Source organism: Apostichopus japonicus, chromosome 17, assembly GCF_037975245.1.
Source record: "Apostichopus japonicus isolate 1M-3 chromosome 17, ASM3797524v1, whole genome shotgun sequence".
Classification (NCBI taxonomy): domain Eukaryota; kingdom Metazoa; phylum Echinodermata; class Holothuroidea; order Aspidochirotida; family Stichopodidae; genus Apostichopus; species Apostichopus japonicus.
Window position 1 is genome coordinate 37,163,592 of NC_092577.1, and position 5,986 is coordinate 37,169,577.

Consider the following 5,986-nt stretch of genomic DNA (forward strand, 5'->3'; position numbering starts at 1 on the left):
CCCCAAAAAAATTTGGGGGGCCTCCAGCTATGCACTTTAAGCTACTTAATTATAATAATAATGTTATAGAACGTAATTATGGCCGCGATTATTTTTCTCAGGTTGAGGTCATATCTGTCATTAGTGGGTTGCCGTGGAAACGTTGATTCATCGCATGACTCCCATAGCAATATGGTCATTTACAGGATACGCCCTTCTTCTACTTTGTGTGTGCGTGTAATGTAATATTGTGTCGAGCCCGGCTCTTCCGATAGTGATACTTTATCGGGACTCGCGATAGAAAGGTACTGGGATATCTTGATGCCGTATTTATGCTTCTTCAGGATATGTCTCGAACGGGCGAAAACAATGAGTTCACAGAAAAACAATTTGACGAGATAGGATTTGATTATTGATTCGGTATAATTTCTTCTCTGTCGATTCTCTTAACAAATAAAACTAAATTACAATGATTTGACTTGACTTGACTCCGTCAATTAAACAATTAGGAGTGATGAAATAGTAACGAAGCAATGACGAACTGATCACGGAGCGCTGACGGAGTGATAAATTTTCTGATCAAGTGGAGAATCTTTCGGCCTCCTTTTACTTTTATACCCTACTTCTACAAAAATCCCTCTGCGCACAATCAGTAGGCAGCCAATAAACTGACCATCCTGTATTAACTTAATGATATAAAAATAAGTGCACTGGCACTGATCTGCCCTGATTGGTTGGGAGTTTGGAAGTCCATCCCCTTTCTATGGAAACTTCCATACCACGTGAGAGAACCTTCTCGAATGTTCCACAGACATAATGGAATCTATTTTGGGAAAAGGCCCTGTACCAAGATTCAATAAGATAGTTAAAAAATTCTCGTGGGAAAACTGAATCCATGACCTAGATAAATACATAAGAGGCCTGTAAGGTGTCTCGATGGAGCTTTTCGGTAACATCAAAGAGATGGTATCACTATTTCATAACATCCCCCTCAATCTTTTAAAATTTTTGGATACTCCAAAATTTTAACATCATACTGCTTTAACTTATCATTATCTCAAGAAGGTAGAGTACTGTAAGCACATTCACTAATATTCATTGACTTCAATAAATGGTCTTCTTATATCTCAAAGGTTAACATCTTGGTTACGAATTACTAAAATGATCATATGGTATATACATTGACACTATCTCCATGAAAATTTTTTGTGTGTACCTCTTCAATATTGATGACATCATATGATGTAATCTAAAAAAAAAAAAATATCATTAAGATATCTTAAAGTTACATGACACAGCAAAATATGCAGTATCTCTAACAAAATACATTTATGCATTTCATACATCAATAATACATTTATATCAAAAGTGAAATCATGCCGTGATTTGGGGTGAGATCAGAGAATACTAGACTTAGTTATCTTTTAACTGAACCTTAGCGTTCCATAAAAAATTCGTACATTAAAAAAAAGAACCTTAAAATATAGTACAAACTCATTTACAAAACCTCCTCTTTAATGAAGGCATAGTTTCAAAACTGTTTTGAAACCTTGTGAATTATAAACATCCACTTCAAGAAAATCAAGAAAATGTGACTCGATAGCATGGTGACCCTAGGTATGCACTCCGAAATGATCTAGTAAAGTACCAAAGTACTAGATATTCGATACCATAAAAGAGACCCCATAGACTATGACATCAACAAATCTTTCTTCAAATTTACATAATACTTAACATCTTGTCTTTTCAACTTCATGATGAAATTAACTTTTGCATGAATATTTGAGGAAAAGAAAATATATACATAAGTTCCTCAAAAGATCTATACTTTCATCTATACATCTTTAACTGTTGCTGTAAGCAAAAGTTGCATATCACCAATGCTGTCTCTAAATAGCCTTCAATATAACATAAATGATGCAATGTAAATATCCTTAAAATATTTCTCAATATATGAAAACCCATGTTGCTAATATTCCGGATATGTTCTAATTGCCGGGTAAACGTTTGAACGAATTCATAAGGAGAAAATATGGTACACTCATTACACATTTGTTATAAAAGATGAAACTAGGTCACTTGGTGGCGTTTAAACAATAAAGCTTATATTGTTACACCATACAGTACAATGACTTCCACTTAATAGGTATGCAGGTAATTGCCATGACACATTCCATTCATACAATTGTGGGCTAAACACCTGTTCATCTGAACTTAAAGCAATATGCAGTTACACATTCTAACCATATAATGTTTGCAACATTCTGCCTGGACTGCCTGTAATGTTCAATCCCTTTTCATGGAGAAAATTCATTATTTCCCCTGTGTTGGAATATTTTCCTACATTCCACCAAAAATCATGACTCTTAAAGCCTGTTGGAAAACATGGTGTCTGATAGGTGACCAGAACCTGTAATTCACCCAATTTGTATCGAGCACGTTGGACTTTCATGTCTCCTTGTGGAGCATTTGCAAAAACTTTCTTTTGCCTTAATATGCTATCTCTGATGGAAGGATATGGAAGTGCTAATCCTTCATTATGTGCTCTATTCTCTAGAAAGGATGCAACATTCATTGGCTTAGTGCTCATAAGACACATGATGTGATCTGAAGTTACCCCTGGCAAAATGTTACCAAACTCATCATGAAACTCAATATGTGCATCTTGCATGACATTAACATTTTCTGCATTAGAAGTGTTACTACTCAAAACATTTCGCATTCGTGCAACCTTTTCACTTGATGAACCTTTTGTTTTCAAGACCTGACGCAATTTCTGAATGTTAGTGATATTCTTAGTTTCAGAAGATGCTCTTACAAAACATGGTTTTAGCCTGTTATAATTGAATACATCACTAAGAATTTCTCCTTTGAGAGTGGCCAACAAATAATGAGTCCTATCTAAAACTTGATGGATCACTAGTGGTCCACACCATTCTGCAGCAATTTTGCGAGAGTTCGCAGTCAAGGAGGAAGACGTTGGCTTATATAGATACACTAATTGACCCGTTGAATAAATTGCACCTTTGTCCAGTTTTGCACTTATCTTAACATTTTGAGCATCTTGTTGCTTCTTTTGTAAGACTAACATTACCCTTGACAAATGATCAAATCGTTTCTTTAACAATGCAGCATATTCTCCATGAGATTGTGATAATCCTGCCATTGGATTGAACGATAAATTTGTAAGATTTGGCGGCTTACGTCCAAATGCAAGTTCAAATGGGCTATAGCTACCCAACTGAGGAGAGGAAAATGTGTTATATGCATAGGCTGATGTTGGGACAAATCGTACCCAATCCGTACCAAACTGATTTAAGTTCACTTTGAGGAAATTTGAAAGAGTCTGAATGTGTCTTTCAACCTGTAAGCTTCCATGATTGCTTACACTGATGAACTTTTGTTCAATGCCTAAAGCCTTACTTAAGAGCTCCACTAATTTTCCTGTAAGAGAAGCTGCCGCATCACTTATAATACAAGACGGTGGACCAAAGGTTGTGACTACCCTCTGTAATAATGCTTCACATATTGTTTCAGCATCAAGAGTCTTAAGAGAAACACATACAACAAATCTAGTGATCTCATCACAAACAACCATCAAATGTTTAAATCCTGTAGCCGTTGTGGGCATAGTCTTGAAATCCAGACTAAGTCTGTCAAAAGGACGATAAGAATCAGGAATGCGAGCATGATATTGTCTCAATTTGTCCGGTTTCTTACGGAATTCTTGACAACGGAGACATGCCTGAATATAATTACTGATGCGTTGAAACATATTGCGCAGATAGAAATGCTGTCTAATAGTCAAATATGTACGCATTACACCCTGATGATTACTTAACAAGTCATCATGATATCGAGATATTATTTGTTCTACCATAGTCTCAGGTACGACTAACTGAAGAGTCATCTTAGCATCATTAGTCTCATGCAAAAATATCCTGAATAACAAACTATTACATAACAAATAATCCTCTGCTTGAGAACGAACAGTTCTAGCATGCTTAACATTACCTGGAATAATGTCATGTGCAAGAAAATCATAAATTGGTTTGTAGTAAGGACAAGTTTGTTGTTGAATTTGCAACTCTTTTACATCAAATGGCAGATCATAGTTTTTGATCAGCTTTCCTCGAATTGCCTTCATGACTTTATTCAATTCCTTTTGTTTTGGAATGTGCCCTGTAACCAAATGATCAATGTTTGTTATGACTGGCTTTGGCTGAACAAATAATTCTGGTGGTGGTTCTCTGACTACCTCTGGCACTCTATGTCTATTCTGATCCACTAATCTTGGCTCTGTAGGTTGAGAAACACTTGTAAAATTTGGCACAACTAATATGTCAGGGCTAAATGTACGTCTATTTTCACTCGGCATAGTAATAGTAGGCCTTTGACTATATGTATCTCTCTTATCAGTAGAAATAACTGGTGTAGTCGTCTTTTGTGACTCAGATTGTGGTCTCTGTGTAACATGCTCCTTAGAATGTTTTGCCTTAGGAACGGATGTCCTTTCAACTCTATTTGTTGATTCTCTGGCTGGGGAATCCTGCTTGGACTCCTTTGTGACTTTATTCGGAAATAAATCTGGAACTTCGACTCCCATTGACCTTGCCATTGACCTTGTCATGATTGGATTAAATGTCTCCTTAGGTAAAGTTGAAAAATCCTCATAAGAACTGACCTCTTGAGCAACCTGATCTATTTCAGAGTGAAATTCCTGTGGTGCTCTAGACAAATAATCTGCCAAAACCAATTCTGAGCCTTTCTTATAACCAACCTGAAATGTATATTCTGACAATTTGAACAGAAGCTTACGTAAGCGTGAAGTTGCTGGTTCTTGTTTTGACTTAAACAATTCAACAATGGCTGAGTGATCAACATATGCCTCAAATTCTACATTTTGCAATAAATGTTTGAATGCTGTCACATTAATAAATAGACCCATCATTTCTAATTCAGTTACACTATACCTCTGACATGCTGGTGGTAATATCTTAGAGTAATATGCAATAATATTCTCTTTGCCATTAACTCTTTGTGTCAGGTACGATCCTGTTGCTACTCGTGATGTGTCGCTATATAATACAAAACGACCATATTTCTGTGGCATATGCAATATAGGTGGATTACACAACAACTCTTTAATACTTAGAAATGCACACTGATGTTCCTCTGTCCATTTAAATACCTTTCTCTTACGACTCAAATGATGTAATGGTCTCAATAGTGCTTGAATATTTGGAAAAAACGAAGCCACATAATTAACTGCACCTACAAATCGTCTTACTGACTTAACATTGTGTGGTTTCGGTGTGTTCCTAATCGCTGCACATCTGTCATGCAAAGGTTGGATACAAGCCTCACCTTCTGGGGTTATTGAGAGCAAATGTCCCATATATCGGACTGAATTTTGGAAAATGCTACACTTTTTCGGAGAGATTTTCAATCCATTGTCCATTAAAACCTTAAAAATTGCCTGTAGGTGTTGTTTGTGAGATTGTTTGTCTGCACTGTACACAATAATATCGTCATGATGAGCAATACAGAACTTATTTGAATTTGGGATCGTTGCCAAAATATCATTAATTTGCGACTGAAAGATCGCTGGAGATAAATTCAATCCCTGTGGTAAGCGTTTATAATAATAATGCTTTCCTCCATGAAATGAAGCAATACCTGTATATTGTTGTGCATGAACACTAAGTGGCAGACAGAAGAATGCAGACTTTAAATCAAGAACACCCAAAATTTTGGCTCCAGAGTACCCTATGGTACGGATAGTCTCATTCAGTAATGGAAATGGGTGATTGAGACGTTTTATTCTACTGTTCAAGTAGCGAAAATCTGTGACAACTCTTTTGTCTTTTGTTCCCTTCTTTGGAATTAGGAAAACCGGTGAGGTATAAGACTGATGTCCTACCGCTAAGATTCCTAATCGCACTAATTTGTCAAGCTCACTGGCGACAATGACTTTGTCCTCATCTGAAAGTCTATAGGGACGTAT